Source organism: Chelonia mydas, chromosome 5, assembly GCF_015237465.2.
Source record: "Chelonia mydas isolate rCheMyd1 chromosome 5, rCheMyd1.pri.v2, whole genome shotgun sequence".
In the NCBI taxonomy this organism is placed as follows: Eukaryota; Metazoa; Chordata; order Testudines; family Cheloniidae; genus Chelonia; species Chelonia mydas.
Window position 1 is genome coordinate 5,039,835 of NC_051245.2, and position 17,339 is coordinate 5,057,173.

The following is a 17,339-nucleotide window of genomic DNA, read 5'->3' on the forward strand; positions in this document are numbered from 1 at the left end:
CCAACAGACAGCCAGGTCACATGCCTGAGTGCAGAGTGCACAGCTGATTGTCATTACTACAAGGGAGAAGTGAGGCAAACTAACCCTTGGACTTTCTTCTAGGAGACAGAAAGCTGTGAGGGAGAACATGACAAGTCACTGAACACTAGATTCCCTCCCCCATCACCTAGGAACCATTCCTTCCCCATCATGTCTGAGCCAAGCCGGTTTACTTTAGAAAATAAATCCCGTGCTCCCTGGTGACAACAAAGTGTCGCATTCGTGTGTCAATAGTCTGGGTAAAAGACAGAAGAATATGCATTACCGGGCTCCATGAAGGCATAAGAATGATCAATTGTCCTTGCTCCAAACTCCAAGGGTAACTAGGAGACAGCCAGTTCCCTTTGCAATACTACCCTGAATACTGCCCTGTTCACCGCCCTCAGTATTAAAATCACAGGTCTTTTCATTGATGAAATGTTTCTCCAGAATGCGTTTGAAGTCCTCCTTTGGACTGATACCACAATACAGCCAGCGGCTCCCGAAAGGAAATAAAATGTTCAGAACCTGTACACCGTGATGTGGAAGCTCAGTGCAAAGAAAGGGAAGTTACACAGCGAGGGTATGTCTATACTGCAAAAAAGAACCGGTGGCACCGGGTCTGGGCCCAGGTCAACTGACTTTGGCTCATGCCACAGAGCTAAAAACAACAGTGCAGATGTTTCCGCTCAGGCTGGAAGCTGGGCTCCAGCCCCGGCACCAGGTTCAAACCATGGGCTCCAGCCTCAGTGGGAACAGCTATGCTGTTATCTTTAGCCCCATAGCGCAAGCCCAAGTCAGCTCTCCAGACTCGCTACCGAGGGGTATTTTTTTTTTGGCAGCACAGATGTACCCTGAGTGAAGGCAGCTCATCTAAGTGGAGAAGCTGCATCTCCATTGGTTACAATGGGGATGAGCATTTCTCAACTCTCCATGCAGCTCTTGTCTCACTGTGTGACCATGGGCAACTCACAACTATCTAAATATTTATACCGCAATGAGTGTGGGATCTGAGCACTCCCAGCTTCACAGTCTCGCACTACCTCCGTTTACCCTGTCTTTAAAATGGAGACAATACATCCCAGGATCACAAGGCTACAGTCAGTACTATTTGTCAAGTTTGGGATCTTCAGATGGAAGATACTACATAAAAAGTCTGTGCCCGCATTAGACTTCTCAAGCTACCACTTTGCAGTATCACTTAGCTATGACTAAAGCAAAAATTAAGTGCAGTATAGTTATAAATTAACAGAAACCCCTGATCTCTTCTCTTCTGAACATAAAAATCAGTTTAACTGCTCATAATCATCAGTGCCCGGGAACACAATAAATGTTTGCAATAACAATCAAGAAGGTAATCAACATGACACAAGTGTCAACCCATTTCCTACACCCAAGGAGGAAGCTTTGGGGTACAGGATAGCTAAGTGAATTGGAGCCTCACCTGTCCGAGGACACAATTCAAATGTAGTGATTCACTTGTTCCCATCTGACAGTTTGGTGACTCATGTGAACAGATTGTTTCAGTCCAGTTCTAAGTACTGGAAGACTAGGAGGTCGCAAGCCTCAAAATAAAGAGACTGAATACAGAACACTTCAGTCTCTCTGGTCACTCTATTTCTGACCTAAAAGTGGCTATTCTTCAACAAAAAAACTTCAAAAACAGACTCCAGTGAGAGACTGCTGAATTGGAATTAATTTGCAAATTGGATACAATTAACTTAGGCTTGAATAGAGACTGGGACTGGTTGAGTCATTACACAAAGTAAAACTATTTCCCCTTGTTTATTCCCCCACCCCCACCCCACCCCTCCACTGTTCCTCAGACGTTCTCGTTAACTGCTGGAAATGGCCCACCTTGATTATCACTACAAAAGGTTTTCTCTCCCCCCCCACTCTCCTGTTGGTAACAGCTCATCTTAAGTTATCACTCTCCTTACAGTGTGCATGATAAACACCCATTTTTTCATGTTCTGTGTGTATATAAATCTCCTCACTGTATTTTCCACTGAATGCATCCGATGAAGTGAGCTGTAGCTCACGAAAGCTTATGCTCAAATAAATTGGTTAGTCTCTAAGGTGCCACAAGTCCTCCTTTTCTTTTGGTGAATACAGTGAGTTGCTCTTGTCAGCTATTTCCTGGCCCATGACTGCTTTACAAAAGAACCATTCCAGACAAAGATAGTTCTGTGTCTACCTCCCTATTCTCATGATTCCGCAATTAACTCAGGACAAAAAACCTTTATAAAAATTTCTTTGCAGACACACACCTGCTAAGTCAGAAGAAAAAGAGCTTCACTCAGAAGAGTATGAGAGTCAGCCATTTAAATATAGCAATGTGATTACTTGTAAAAATGACCGCAGAACTGTAAATACAAAGAGCTTCCTATCTGTCAATAATGTTAATTAGTAACTCAAGTCCAGTCTTGTGAGGAGCTTACATCACAATGATATGCAAAAACCTGAAATATCATGGAGAGAAGCAAAACTTTAAGGACACAGTAACCACTGAGAAGGAACTGCCCTTTTTTGTATTACTATCATTCCCCCCCCCCCTTTTTTTATTTTTAAACACTTCTTTTAATTGATGTTTCCATGAGGGATATATGGGAGGATTTAATTTTTTCCATGTTTAATTATACAGTAGAACCTCAGAGTTACGAACACAGAGTTACTAACTAACCAGTCAACCACACACCACATTTGGAACTGGAAGTACACAATCAGGCAGCAGCAGAGTCCAAAACAAACAAACAAACAAACAAAGGAAATCCAGTGCAGTACTGTGTTAAATATAAACTACTAAAAAATAAAGGGAAAGCAGCATATTTCTTCTGCATAGTACAGTTTCAAAGCAGTATTAAGTCAATGTTCATTTGTAAACTTTTGAAAGATCAACCATAATGTTTTGTTCAGAGTTACGAACATTTCAGAGTTACGAACAACCTCCATTCCCGAGGCATTCGTAACTGAGCTTCTACTGTATTTTTGTTTAGTAATGATGAATAATAGTAATGTCTATTTCTTATATAGCACTTTACATCAGTAGATCTCAATGCACTTCAGTGTCTTTAATGTATTTATCCTCCCAACACCCCTGTGAGGTAGGGAAGTATTATTATGCCCATTTTACAGACCGGGAACTGAAGCACAAAGAGGCTAGATGATTTGCCCAGGGCACACAGGAAGCCCACAGCAGAGCAGGGAATAGGATGTGGGAGACCCAGGTTCAAAGTCAGTGCTCTAATGCTTAATTAGAAACTAAGATGCCAGATACTCTTTTTCCTAGGTTGCACAGAGCACAGCACAATTGGATCCATTTCCCACACACTCAACTCAATGTGTTCCATTAAAGGTAATTTTCCCATTCTTACAAATTCCCATCTCTACTAAACTGTATAACTAGAAGTACTATACTTCCATTTCAGCTTGTCTTTGTACAGAAATATAATGTAGTGCATGAAAACAGAATTGATGATATCCAGGTAGCACGCAGTTGTTCTGCAAGAGTGAATGGAAACCTAAATCCCAAGTCATATATAGGATTCTTTTACATGGTGCTTAACAAGAAGTCTAAGATTTTATGAAGATATTTTTATTTTAAGGAGTTTATTGTTGATGAAACATACCAAACTGAAAGCCTAAGAATCCTGTCCTCTATCCCTAGAACAGGTGTAACATAGGCACTGTCATGCCAATATGCCTCCACATCTAGAAGTATCACTTCCTCAGACAGGACTGGAAGGAAGAAGGTTAAGGCCATCACTACACTACAAAATTAAGTCAATCTAACTTATGTCAGCATACAATAATGACATCATTTGTGCATGTCTACACTTTGCTCCATGTGTCAGCGGTGTGCATCCTCACCAGGAGCGCTTGCATCGATTGTACTGTCAGGGTGGGGCATTGTGGGATGACTCGTGAAAGCCAGTAACAGTCGACATAAGCAACGCAGTGTCTACACTGACACTCCGTTGACCTAACAACATCGACCTTGACTCTACGTCACTCGAGGAGGCGGCGTTATTAAGCAGGCGTATCTGGGCAGTTACGTCGGTAGGAGCAAAATTTAAGTATAGACACTTCCATAGTTAGGTTGACGTAAACTGCCTTGCAACGAACTAACTTTGTAGAGCAGACCAGACCCAAGACTTCATAGCCATTTTGATCTGTGGCCTCTTGAGGTTATCAATAAGTGGGGCCAACTGTAGAAATGCTTTTTGTGTGTGTACATCTGTTCATTCAGACTGGACTTAACCAAACTGACTTCACACAGGCTACCAGACAGCCATTGTATGGGAAGACAAAGTGGGTGAGGTAATAATATCTTTTATTGGACCTACTTCTGTTGGTGAGAGAGACAAGCTTTTGAGCTACACAGAGCTCTTCTTCAGAGACTTGAGGAAGAGCACTGTTCAGCTTAAAAGCTTGTGTCTGTCACCAACAGAAATTGGTCCAATAAAAGATATTATTACCTCACCCATCTTGTCTCTCTAATATCTTGGGACCAATATGGCTACAGCACAGCAAACATCATATGGAATATGAATTCAGGTGCCTATAAACATAGGTTGGACTTTAACTAGCAGTTAAAAGCTCCTGATCCCATTACCAGCCTCTGAACTACCCAGTACCACCAGCCAAATAGCTTTTTAAGCGCAGTTCACGTTCAGCCTGTTTTCTAGCAGCAGAAGCAGTGACGACTTCAGGGGTGCGATTCATGTCCTCCTAAGCTATTGAACTTCCCAGTTAAACTATTACTCCTATGATGTCAGAGTTGCTGATAAGACAGCTAAAAATATAATGCGTTAGTCATAAATTTCTGTTCTAACCCTAATCATAAGGCAGCGGATGCAACACAGCATTTCAAGACTCCTGTAGTTTATAAAAAGAAAAGGAGTACTTGTGGCACCTTAGAGACTAACCAATTTATTTGAGCATAAGCTTTCGTGAGCTACAGCTCACTTCATCGGATGCATACTGTGAAAAATGCAGAAGATGTTTTTATACACACAGACCATGAAAAAATGGGTGTTTATCACTACAAAAGGTTTTCTCTCCCCCCACCCCACTCTCCTGCTGGTAATAGCTTATCTTAAGTGATCACTCTCCTTACAATGTGTATGATAAGCAAGGTGGGCCATTTCCAGCACAAATCCAGGGTTTAACAAGAACATCTGAGGAACAGTGGGGGGGAGGAATAAACAAGGGGAAATAGGTTACTTTTTATAATGAATCAACCATTCCCAGTCTCTATTCAAGCCTAAGTTAATTGTATCTAATTTGCAAATTAATTCCAATTCAGCAGTCTCTCGTTGGAGTCTGTTTTCAAAGTTTTTTTGTTGAAGGATAGTCACTTTGAGATCAGAAATCAAGTGACCAGAGAGACTGAAGTGTTCTCCGACTGGTTTATGAATGTTATAATTCTTGACATCTGATTTGTGTCCACTTATTCTTTTACGTAGAGACTGTCTGGTTTGCCCAAGGTACATGGCAGAGGGGCATTGCCGGCACATGATGGCATATATCACATTGGTAGATGTGCAGGTGAACGAGCCTCTGATAGTGTGGCTGATGTGATCAGGCCCTGTGATGGTGTCCCCTGAATAGATATGTGGGCACAGTTGGCAACGGGCTTTGTTACAAGGATAGGTTCCTGGGTTAGTGGTTCTGTTGTGTGGCATGTTGTTGCTGGTGAGTATTCGCTTCAGGTTGGGGGGCTGTCCGTAGGCAAGGACTGGCCTGTCTCCCAAGATTTGTGAGAGTGTTGGGTCGTCCTTCAGGATAGGTTGTAGATCCTTGATAATCCGTTGGAGGGGTTTTAGTTGGGGGCTGAAGGTGACGGCTAGTGGCGTTCTGTTATTTTCTTTGTTAGGCCTGTCCTGTAGTAGGTGACTTCTGGGAACTCTTCTGGCTCTATCAATCTGTCTCTTCACTTCCGCAGGTGGGTACTGTAGTTGTAAGAAGTTGTCTCCGTCTGAGGGGTTGGAGCAAATGCGGTTGTATTGCAGAGCTTGGCTGTAAACAATGGATCGTGTGGTGTGGTCAGGGTGAAAGCTGGAGGCATATAGGTAGGAATAGAGGTCAGTAGGTTTCTGGTATAGGGCGGTGTTTATGTGACCATCGTTTATTAGCACTGTAGTGTCCAGGAAGTGGATCTCTTATGTGGACTGGACCAGGCTGAGGTTGATGGTGGGATGTAGTTTATAAGTATACCACAAGTTTAAGGATCCTGAATAAAGCCTGCAGCTTCTTTAAGGAAAACAGCAGAATCAACTCAAATTACAGAGTGTAAAGGCAGTCCTTTTAAAACTCACATAGCCTATTTTCCATGAGCTTTCTCAGATAATCTAACATTTATTGAAATACCCAACAGAAGCAAAGATTTAGAACAACTCAAATCTGATCTCTCCTACTTTAAAAAGGCAAAAAACAACCAACACTGGCTTTTCTGAACAGACCCTCTTGTCTCAAGAATGCATCAACTGCAACTGGGCATTAAGGATACTGAATTTAGGCACTTACTCAAATACTACAGACTCAAACACTGCATAGTCAGGCCATATCAAAGGACCTTGGCACTAAGCAATGCAACAACATACCAGAGAGGATTAGCCACCTCGGTGATTAACATGGAGGTACTGTGTGCTCAATTTTGTATCAATCAACTGCAATCCCAGAGGTAGATACAGAGCACGCTCCATAAAACTAATGGTTTTTCCTTCCTAGGGCATCAGGGGTAGGTAAATATAAAGCAGAGGGACAAGAATCCAAACAGTTCGGTCATGACACAGAGAAGCTCTTGTAAAGCAAAACAGCTCTTTTACTGTTCTCAAATAATCTCCCTCTTTTCCTACATATCACTCTGTAAATACACTTCTCACAGAGCTTTAATATTATAGCCCCTCCAGAAATTCTCTAACACATCACACATACTGGGTTGAATTGTTCTGTCTTGTGTCTTAACAAGACTAAGATCTTTAGGGCAGGGACCCTGTCAAACAGTAGCCGATAGTCAAAGCCATGGAAACTCATCTGAAGAGGTCATAAGACAGGGATTGTTTAACTAACAAATGATGAAAAAAAGGAGGACATGACAAAAGTATATAAATAATGAATGGGCAAGAAAAGGAAATTTGTGAGGCTCTGTTCTCCTTGTCTCATAACTAGGTTTGGCAGAATTTGATTTTTATAATAATTGACAGATATTGGTTCTTATTTTTAAAGCATTTTTTTTCTATTTTTATCAATTTAAATGTTCACAGTTGCAGGAAACTATGGGGGAAAACAGAGAATGGAGCGGGTTGCACAAAAATGTAACGGTAGATGCTGAGATCCAAAAAGTTAAAACTTTATAACTATTAAAACCCAAAGGTCAACATCACAGGTCAAAACATACAAGCTCAATATGCTTAAATCAAACTCTATTAAGTTCTCAAGCAACATTTTTCTTAGAATTTACAGATAAAGTCTGATTGTCAATACAAATATTTTCCATTAGTTTATGTGCATACAGACAAACTGATGTTTACCAATAATTACCAGTAAAAATCTAATCCTGCCGAGGCTACTCATAGCACAAAGGAACAATCAATTAAATTTAAAAGGTGAGGAATTTAAACCTGATAAAAGGAAATACTATTTTGCAAAACATGTCTTTTTCCCCACATGTATTTAAGTAACTCTGGAACTCACTGCCACAGGAAGTTGTTGAGGCCAAGAGCTTAAGATTCGAAAGAGAACTGGATATTATAGGAATATCAAGATTAATGATAAATTTTGTGAAAGAGATATTAACCTCACGCTTCAGAATTTAAAGGAGTACTTGTGGCACCTTAGAGACTAACCAATTTATTTGAGCATAAACTTTCGTGAGCTACAGCTCACTTCATCGGATGCATGCAGTAGAAAATACAGTGGGGAGATTTTATATACACAGAGAACATGAAACAACGGGTGTTACCATACACACCATAACAAGAGTGATATGGTAAGGTGAGCTATTACTAGCAAAGCGGGGCAGGGGGGAGGAAAAAAAACTTTTGTAGTGATAATCAAGGTGGGCCATTTCCAGCAGTTGACAAGAACGTCTCATGAACAGTAGGGGGGGAAACAGTTTTACTTTGGGTAATGACCCATCCACTCCCAGTCTTTATTCAAGCCTAAGTTAATTGTGTCCAGTTTGCCAATTAATTCCAATTCAGCAGTCTCTCGTTGGAGTCTGTTTTTGAAGTTTTTTTGTTGAAGAATTGCCACTTTTAGGTCTGTAATCGAGTGACCAGAGAGACTGAAATGTTCACCGACTGGTTTTTGAATGTTATAATTCTTGATGTCTGATTTGTGTCCATTTATTCTTTTACATAGAGACTGTCCAGTTTGGCCAATGTACATGGCAGAGGGGCATTGCTGGCACATGATGGCATATATCACATTGGTAGATGTGCAGGTGAACGAGCCTCTGATAGTGTGGCTGAGGTGATTAGGCCCTATGATGGTGTCCCCTGAATAGATATGTGGACACAGTTGTCAACAGGCTTTGTTACAAGGATAGGTTCTGGGTTAGTGTTTTTGTTGTGTGGTGTGTGGTTGCTGGTGAGTATTTGCTTCAGGTTGGGGGGCTGTCTCTAAGCAAGGACTGGCCTGTCTCCCAAGATCTCTGAGAGTGATGGGTCGTCCTTCAGGATAAGTTGTAGATCCTTGATGATGCACTGGAGAGCTTTTAATTGGGGGCTGAAGGTGATGGCTAGTGGCTTTCTTTTATTTTCTTTGTTGGGCCTGTCCTGTAGTAGGTATTATTATAAGGTGGGTACAAAACTGGTTGTAAAACCCTTCCTAGAGTGTAATCATCAGTGGTTCACAGTCATGCTGGAAGGGCATAACGAGTGGGGTCCGGTTCTGTTCAATATCTTCAGCAATGATTTAGATAATGCCATAGACAGTACACTTATCAAGTTTGCAGATGATACCAAGCTGGGAGGGGTTGTAAGTGCTTTGCAGGATAGCATTAAAATTCAGAAAGATCTGCACAAACTGGAGAAATGGTCTGAAGTAAATAAGATGAAATTCAATAAGGACAAATGCAAAGTACTCCATTTAGGAAGGAACAATCAGTTGCACACATACAAAGGGGGAAATTACTGCTTAGGAAGCAGTACTGCGGAAAGGGATCTGGGGGTCACAGTGGACCACAAGCTAAATATGAGTCAACAGTGTAATGCTGTTGCAAAAAAAGCAAACATCATTCTGGGGTATATTAGCAGGAGTGTTGTAAGCAAAACATGAGAATTCATTCTTCTGCTCTAGTCTGCGCTGATTAGGTCTTGTCTGGAGTTTTGTGTCCAGTTCTGGGCACCACATTTCAGGAAGGATGTGGACAAACTGGAGACAGTCCAGAGAAGAGTGACAAAAAATGATTAAAGGTCTAGAAAACATGACCTATAAGGGAAGACTGAAAAAACTGGGTTTGTTTAGTCTGGAAAAGAGAAGATTGGGAGGGGACATAAGAGTTTTCAAGAATGTAAAAGGTTGTTACAAGGAGGAGGAAGGAAAAATTGTTCTCCTTAACCTATGAGGATAGCACAAGAAGCAATGGGCTTAAATTGCAGCAAGGGAGGTTTAGGTTGGACATTAGGAAAAAATTACCTTACCTGACCACTCTTGTTACAGTGTGTATGGTAACACCCATTGTTTCATGTTCTCTGTGTATATAAGATCTCCACACTGTATTTTCTACTGCATGCATCCAATGAAGTGAGCTGTAGCTCACGAAAGCTTATGCTCAAATAAATCTGTCAGTCTCTAAGGTGTCACAAGTACGCCTTTTCTCTTTGCGGAAACAGACTAACACGGCTGCTACTCTGAAACCTTCAGAATTTAAGTCATTCTCTAACCATTACAGATCAGAATGAGACCTATTGTGGGGACAGATCACTTCATTTGCCTATTGTCGGGTTCTTGCACCTGCCATCACCTGGTGGACAGGATACTAGACTAGAGGGATTTGGGTCTTGTCCAGTATGGTAATTCCTATGTTCCCAGCTACAAACTCCACCTCTTAGATTAACAGCAAGCCCTTTCAGCACCGTATCTTGGATGATTATGACTAGAGTTGGGCAGAAAACAGTTTTCCCATCCCATGAAGATTTTGAGATTTCAATTTTTTCCCCTGCTCCTCCTTGGAACAAAACAGAAACGTTTCTCCACAAAAAAAGAGACCAACCTCAGAACAGCTAACGGCCTGGAGGTTGGGGCACTTCTCTGGGATGTGGGAAACCGAGGGTCAAGTCCCCACTCTGCCATTCTTCTGTATATCCCAGATGAGTCTCAATCCCACTTTGTTTCAATAAATATATATAGGAGTAGGAGCTTGAACCCAGGTTTCCCACATCCCAGGTAAGTATCCTAACCACTGGTCTATTATCTATTCTTCATTTTCTCACTCTCGGTTTGACCAGAAATTCCACCGTGGACCTAAGAAACTTTTCGCACCAAAACTTTTGTTGAAACTAGTACATTCCCACAAAAAGTTCTGGTTTTGATGAATTGGTGGTTTTTTATGGAAAACTATTCCCAACAAGCTCTAATTATGTCTCCTTCCGCAAGGTCTTTAAAGGTACAATCACAGTTTCTAAAAATCCAGTAAGATTTGTCTGCCCCTCCAGCTACAAGATCAGTTTTCTTTTAAGGTACTCAAACTTTTTTCCTTAACAATATGCAATTTAAATTAAAACCATTTTAAAAAAATGGAAGATCAAATCTAATTTAATCTTATATTAAAAGGAAAACTGACAGATTATTTCTTTATCTGTGTTAGTAACATTGCCTGAAATTTCTGGGGGGGGGAAAAACCCTAATTTAATTTTCTCCTTTATGTTTATTTTTTGTGTTTCACTGAGTTCAGATGCTATTAAGTCTGGAAACTTTCACTTTTGTTTCTAGTCACTTTCACTTTATGACATATGAATCAGAACAATGCTGATTACAAATATCACAAAGGAATGTTTACATCCAAACAAAAAACAATACCATTAGAATTTTAAAACCCTGCCAAATGTTTATATTAATTAGACATCTTTTAATCCAATCCTCAACTTTGGGATTCCTGACAGAGTTTTTACTTTTGGCAACATTCACCTGTTAGTTATGAAATACAGCACAAGAGAAATGACATTTAAACTTCGGGAACAATTTTTATACCCAATCCAGGACTGAGAGTCAGGAGAACTGGGTTTTGTGACTCTGTTTGTCAGACTTCCCGTGAAAGCGTGAGCAAGACACTTAACTTCTGTGTCTGTTTACCCTCTGTACCACAGAGGCATTACCTATCATGTGGGATGATTTTTGCAAGGTTTAGTTAGCAGACATAAAGGCTCTGTGATCCTCACTTGGGAGACCTATAGAACTAAACGTATTTAGTTGTGTGTTTACTTATCATTTGTATGATGTGAAAATTTTTCATAAATGAGTGCACCACATGGTACTTTCAAAAGCAGTTTCCAGACATCTTAAAACTTAAGATCTGAAACGGAAGACAACATTTAAATACAGATCACCCCACTCTCACCAACACCTCCTGTTCAACTCCTTCCAAATGGGAAAAATTCCCATCAAAATCCATAGAGCTAACACCTTATCCTCCTTCCAATCCCTCCATAAGACTCATCTCTGCCATGATGCCTAGAGACCGTTACCATCTGAAAACGGCTAAGCCGTGGACAAGCCAGGTATACTGCCTATGTTGGAACACATGCGCCTGTTTTAATGTTGCTTGTTCTCTATCACCCTATTTGTCTGTTCCATCCACCTGCTATGGCTTGTTACAACCTCGAGTGTGAGCTCGCTGGGACACAGATTGCCATTTAGGTGCTTGGTCCGGGCCAGCTAACCCAATTGCTCTAATAACCATAAACATTTGAAAGGTGGCAGTCAGCACCTAGGTGTCATTCATCAATTCACAGCTGAACATCAGAGGGAGACAGAACTGTTTTCGTGCTTACAGTGCAGCCTCCTTTAACTGAAGTGCCTCAATGACCAGGCAGAGTACCGAAATCCTGTGCCTAGGAAAGTGACTCACACTGGGTGAAGCAAGACTGTGACTCAGGAAAAGGGTTAGGGTTAGCACTGGGAGAGGCCAGCAGATCAGCAAGGTGAGTCCCTGCCTGCAGCCCGCCCTGGAAGACCAGGGCAGAGAAAATAGCAGCAAAACTTGAAAACAAAGGAGTGGAAGTGGAGACAGGTACCCCCAGCCATGCACAGCTGGAAAGTGTGGTAGCCATTGAGAGCCAAAGGTGTGCTTTCGACAGGGGAGGAAGAAATAAATCCCTCAGTAAATTCCCCAGGAGAGGAACATCAGAGCCCTCGCTGTCTGCCAAGAGAGGAAATCAGTCTCCAGTCAGTATGGGGGGAGAGAAATAGGAGGATGTGTGTATAACCCCTACTAAAGCCGTGAGGGGGCTGCATCTGGTATAGATAGGTATGTGTAGTAAGGAAAAATAAAAGAGGCTCCCCACAAACTACAGGGGGCAGGGGAGAACCTGGGCTGTATGGGAGGGCTAACAAGACCCTGCTCAAGATAGGGAGGAGAAGGAGTCAGGTGCAGGGGAAGCAGGGGAATGAGAGACCTTGCACTCTAGATATAGGGGAGACCTGGGGTGCGTGAGGAGAGTGGAGGGTAACAGAGGCTCTCCACTGAGGATCGGGGGCTGGGAGGGTGTTCTGGTGGCACAGAGGCTCCCTGCTCAGGATCTCGAGCGGGGGAGTCGGGCGGGCTGGGGGCAACAGAGGCTCCCCGCTCAGGCTCGGGGGGAGGGGGGGGGGGAGGGAAACAGAGGCTCTCTGCTCAGGATCGGTGCGGGCGGGCGAGAAACGGAGGCTCCTCGCTCAGGATCGGTGCGGGCGGGCGAGAAACGGAGGCTCCCCGCTCAGGATGGGGGGGGGGGGGGGGAACGGGACGGGACGGACAGAGGCTCCCCGCTCACGATCGGGGGGAGGGGGAAGGACAGACAGAGGCTCCCCGCTCGGGATCGGGGGGGGGGGGGGCGCGGACAGAGGCTCCCCGCTCGGGATCGGGGGGGGGGGGGGGGCGCGGACAGAGGCTCCCCGCTCGGGATCGGGGGGGGGGGGGGGCGGCGGACAGAGGCTCCCCGCTCGGGATCGGGGGGGGGGGCGCGGACAGAGGCTCCCCGCTCGGGATCGGGGGGGGGGGGGGGGGGCGCGGACAGAGGCTCCCCGCTCGGGATCGGGGGGGGGGGCGCGGACAGAGGCTCCCCGCTCGGGATCGGGGGGGGGGGGGGGGCGCGGACAGAGGCTCCCCGCTCGGGATCGGGGGGGGGGGGGGGGCGCGGACAGAGGCTCCCCGCTCGGGATCGGGGGGGGGGGGGGGGGGCGCGGACAGAGGCTCCCCGCTCGGGATCGGGGGGGGGGGGCGCGGACAGAGGCTCCCCGCTCGGGACCGGGGGGGGGGGGGGCGGGGACAGAGGCTCCCCGCTCGGGACCGGGGGGGGGGGGGCGGGGACAGAGGCTCCCCGCTCGAGATCGGGGGGGGGGGGGGCGGGCGCGGACAGAGGCTCCCCGCTCGGGATCGGGGGGGGGGGGGGCGCGGACAGAGGCTCCCCGCTCGGGATCGGGGGGGGGGGGGCGCGGACAGAGGCTCCCCGCTCGGGATCGGGGGGGGGGGGGCGCGGACAGAGGCTCCCCGCTCGGGATCGGGGGGGGGGGGGGGGGGGGCGCGGACAGAGGCTCCCCGCTCGGGATCGGGGGGGGGGGGGGGCGCGGACAGAGGCTCCCCGCTCGGGATCGGGGGGGGGGGGGCGCGGACAGAGGCTCCCCGCTCGGGATCGGGGGGGGGGGGGGCGCGGACAGAGGCTCCCCGCTCGGGATCGGGGGGGGGGGGGGGGGGGGGCGCGGACAGAGGCTCCCCGCTCGGGATCGGGGGGGGGGGGCGCGGACAGAGGCTCCCCGCTCGGGATCGGGGGGGGGGGGGCGCGGACAGAGGCTCCCCGCTCGGGATCGGGGGGGGGGAGCGCGGACAGAGGCTCCCCGCTCGGGATCGGGGGGGGGGGGCGCGGACAGAGGCTCCCCGCTCGGGATGGGGGGGGGGGGCGCGGACAGAGGCTCCCCGCTCGGGATCGGGGGGGGGGGGGGCGGGCGCGGACAGAGGCTCCCCGCTCGGGATCGGGGGGGGGGGGGGGCGCGGACAGAGGCTCCCCGCTCGGGATCGGGGGGGGGGGGGCGCGGACAGAGGCTCCCCGCTCGGGATCGGGGGGGGGGGGGCGCGGACAGAGGCTCCCCGCTCGGGATCGGGGGGGGGGGGGCGCGGACAGAGGCTCCCCGCTCGGGATCGGGGGGGGGGGGGGCGCGGACAGAGGCTCCCCGCTCGGGATCGGGGGGGGGGGGGGGCGCGGACAGAGGCTCCCCGCTCGGGATCGGGGGGGGGGGGGGGCGCGGACAGAGGCTCCCCGCTCGGGATCGGGGGGGGGGGGGGGGGCGCGGACAGAGGCTCCCCGCTCGGGATCGGGGGGGGGGGGGGGCGCGGACAGAGGCTCCCCGCTCGGGATCGGGGGGGGGGGGGGGCGCGGACAGAGGCTCCCCGCTCGGGATCGGGGGGGGGGGGGGGCGCGGACAGAGGCTCCCCGCTCGGGATCGGGGGGGGGGGGGGGGGCGCGGACAGAGGCTCCCCGCTCGGGATCGGGGGGGGGGGGGGGCGCGGACAGAGGCTCCCCGCTCGGGATCGGGGGGGGGGGGGGGGCGCGGACAGAGGCTCCCCGCTCCGGATCGGGGGGGGGGGGGGGCGCGGACAGAGGCTCCCCGCTCGGGATCGGGGGGGGGGGGGCGCGGACAGAGGCTCCCCGCTCGGGATCGGGGGGGGGGGGGGGCGCGGACAGAGGCTCCCCGCTCGGGATCGGGGGGGGCGCGGACAGAGGCTCCCCGCTCGGGATCGGGGGGGGGGGCGCGGACAGAGGCTCCCCGCTCGGGATCGGGGGGGGGGGGGCGGCGCGGACAGAGGCTCCCCGCTCGGGATCGGGGGGGGGGGCGCGGACAGAGGCTCCCCGCTCGGGATCGGGGGGGGGGGGGCGCGGACAGAGGCTCCCCGCTCGGGATCGGGGGGGGGGGGGGCGCGGACAGAGGCTCCCCGCTCGGGATCGGGGGGGGGGGCGCGGACAGAGGCTCCCCGCTCGGGATCGGGGGGGGGGGGGGGGGCGCGGACAGAGGCTCCCCGCTCGGGATCGGGGGGGGGGGGGCGCGGACAGAGGCTCCCCGCTCGGGATCGGGGGGGGGGGGCGCGGACAGAGGCTCCCCGCTCGGGATCGGGGGGGGGGGGGCGCGGACAGAGGCTCCCCGCTCGGGATCGGGGGGGGGGGCGCGGGACAGAGGCTCCCCGCTCGGGATCGGGGGGGGGGGGGGGCGCGGACAGAGGCCTCCCCGCTCGGGATCGGGGGGGGGGGGGGCGCGGACAGAGGCTCCCCGCTCGGGATCGGGGGGGGGGGGGGGGGCGCGGACAGAGGCTCCCCGCTCGGGATCGGGGGGGGGGGGGGCGCGGACAGAGGCTCCCCGCTCGGGATCGGGGGGGGGGGGGGCGCGGACAGAGGCTCCCCGCTCGGGATCGGGGGGGGGGGGGGCGCGGACAGAGGCTCCCCGCTCGGGATCGGGGGGGGGGGGGCGCGGACAGAGGCTCCCCGCTCGGGATCGGGGGGGGGGGGGGGCGCGGACAGAGGCTCCCCGCTCGGGATCGGGGGGGGGGGGCGCGGACAGAGGCTCCCCGCTCGGGATCGGGGGGGGGGGGGGCGCGGACAGAGGCTCCCCGCTCGGGATCGGGGGGGGGGGGGCGCGGACAGAGGCTCCCCGCTCGGGATCGGGGGGGGGGGGGCGCGGACAGAGGCTCCCCGCTCGGGATCGGGGGGGGGGGGCGCGGACAGAGGCTCCCCGCTCGGGATCGGGGGGGGGGGGCGCGGACAGAGGCTCCCCGCTCGGGATCGGGGGGGGGGGGGCGCGGACAGAGGCTCCCCGCTCGGGATCGGGGGGGGGGGGGCGCGGACAGAGGCTCCCCGCTCGGGATCGGGGGGGGGGGGCGCGGACAGAGGCTCCCCGCTCGGGATCGGGGGGGGGGGGGGGCGCGGACAGAGGCTCCCCGCTCGGGATCGGGGGGGGGGGGGCGCGGACAGAGGCTCCCCGCTCGGGATCGGGGGGGGGGGCGCGGACAGAGGCTCCCCGCTCGGGATCGGGGGGGGGGGCGCGGACAGAGGCTCCCCGCTCGGGATCGGGGGGGGGGGGGCGCGGACAGAGGCTCCCCGCTCGGGATCGGGGGGGGGGGGCGCGGACAGAGGCTCCCCGCTCGGGATCGGGGGGGGGGGCGCGGACAGAGGCTCCCCGCTCGGGATCGGGGGGGGGGGGGCGCGGACAGAGGCTCCCCGCTCGGGATCGGGGGGGGGGGGGCGCGGACAGAGGCTCCCCGCTCGGGATCGGGGGGGGGGGGCGCGGACAGAGGCTCCCCCCTCGGGATCGGGGGGGGGGGGCGCGGACAGAGGCTCCCCGCTCGGGATCGGGGGGGGGGGGTGGGCGCGGACAGAGGCTCCCCGCTCGGGATCGGGGGGGGGGGTGGGCGCGGACAGAGGCTCCCCGCTCGGGATCGGGGGGGGGGTGGGCGCGGACAGAGGCTCCCCGCTCGGGATCGGGGGGGGGGTGGGCGCGGACAGAGGCTCCCCGCTCGGGATCGGGGGGGGGGCGCGGACAGAGGCTCCCCGCTCGGGATCGGGGGGGGGGGGGCGCAACTTGCCGGGGCCCGCACTCACCTGAGCGGCGGCCCCGGTCCCGCTGACGGCTCCGGTTGTCGCTCTCGGCCTCGCCCCTCCCCTAGGAAGCCCGAGCGGCGTCTCCACCTCCAGAGCCGCGACGGGGTGACGCCATCTTGTGCCGCTGACCTCACAGCTCCCCTGCCGACCCCCTCGGCGACGTGCTGCGTGCTCACGCCAGACGCCGGACCGCGCCGGCCAATCGGAGGAGGGGACGCACGATGACATCTGCCCTCTCGAATAGGGGTGGGAAGATGGCGGGCTGGGCGGGGCTTGGATTTGGCTCCGCCCCCAGGGCGAGGGCCAAGGGAATACAGACTAACAGGGCTGCTTCTCTGAAACCTGACTATTTATTGGAACATAAGCTTTTGTGGGCTCAAATAAATGTGTTAGTCCCTAAAGTGCCAGAAATCCTCCTGTTCATAGGATCTCAGGAGATCATTGAATCCAACCCCTGCTCAAAGCAGGACCAATCTCCAATTTTTGCCCCAGCTCCCTAAATGGCCCCCTCAAAATTGAACTCATAACCCT

The 17,339-nt window shown here is 51.8% G+C and overlaps 1 protein-coding gene across 4 annotated transcripts in view; it reads right to left on the reverse strand.

The window, feature by feature from the left end:
• The window catches only part of UBAP1 (ubiquitin associated protein 1), a 56,580-nt gene extending 39,450 nt beyond the window's left edge, over positions 1 to 17,130 (reverse strand). Inside the window, exon 1 of one of the 4 annotated variants that reach the window (XR_006290875.1) lies at positions 16,809 to 16,961. The gene's annotated coding sequence lies outside the window, so the exon portion shown is untranslated. Of the gene's footprint in view, positions 1 to 10,240; positions 10,346 to 16,808 lie in introns of those variants that run through there. The other 3 variants (XM_037902421.2, XM_043546567.1, XM_043546568.1) reach the window with 3 other exon arrangements.
• Between the last annotated feature and the right edge of the window lie 209 nt (positions 17,131 to 17,339).